Here is a 958-nt window from a genome sequence, read left to right as displayed (position 1 = left end):
ACAGCTGCTGAGAGTGAGCTGTGGATCTGACTTGATACACAAGTCTGATGGTATAAAATGGAATCAGAGCTCTGTGCTGATAAATCTACAGACGGGAGTAGTTTTAAGCAGCAAAATCCAGATTGATTGTACCTAGTCTCTGGCAAAGGATCTAGGGCTTGGATCTTTTAAATCTCTTATCTGTTGAACCCTAGTAGCCACTTATTCCTGCCTTTTCTTAAGTAGTTTTTTGTTTTCCAAACAGGATTCTTTTAAGGGGAAGTATTCTAAGTAGAACACCTTGAGTATGGATACATTACTGTGGGTTCTAGAGAAGCCCCATTCCCAGGTGACATCCCAGAGTGAGCCCTTTTAGTCTACCTTGCTATTCACAAATTCCTTATGGGTACGAGGGAGCACAGTTCCCTGCTCCCCACTGTAATCACTGGGAGTTTTGCCTTGATCAAGGCCTACACCCTTCATAAGAGCTCTGTTGGTTGGGGAGAGTTTGTGAGAGACTCTTATACATGCATTAAATGACCATTCAAACTCCAAATACAAGCAGACCAAAGGAGAAGTCTGGTTGGGCTGTCCTTACACATCTTTCTCTGGAAGGTGATTCGGTCCAACATCTCTCTCCTGTTTTTCACATTCAGACTGGGAACCATCCTTACTGACTGTGGCACAGTATTTTAAAGGTCTCATTGAATTAATAGAAAAAACAATGACATGAGGAGAATGAGACCCTGCATAAAAGACAGTTTCTAGTTGCCCTGCTGCCAATTGCAGTAATGTAAAGTTCAAGCAAAACAGTCACCACTGCATCGCCTCTGCTGCACGGTGGCTCCTGCTGCAGGAACAACTCAACTGTTGATCCAGCAGATACTGAATCATAGATATTAGTCCAAAATATTTAGAAGAACAAGCACTAAGGTCAGATTACTTTCATATGCTGGGTTTTAAATTGTGATGGTTCAGC

The sequence above is a fragment of the Egretta garzetta genome, unplaced genomic scaffold (genome assembly GCF_000687185.1).
Source record: "Egretta garzetta isolate BGI_Z169 unplaced genomic scaffold, ASM68718v1 scaffold166, whole genome shotgun sequence".
Taxonomy (NCBI): Eukaryota; Metazoa; Chordata; class Aves; order Pelecaniformes; family Ardeidae; genus Egretta; species Egretta garzetta.
This window is presented reverse-complemented; position numbering follows the sequence as displayed.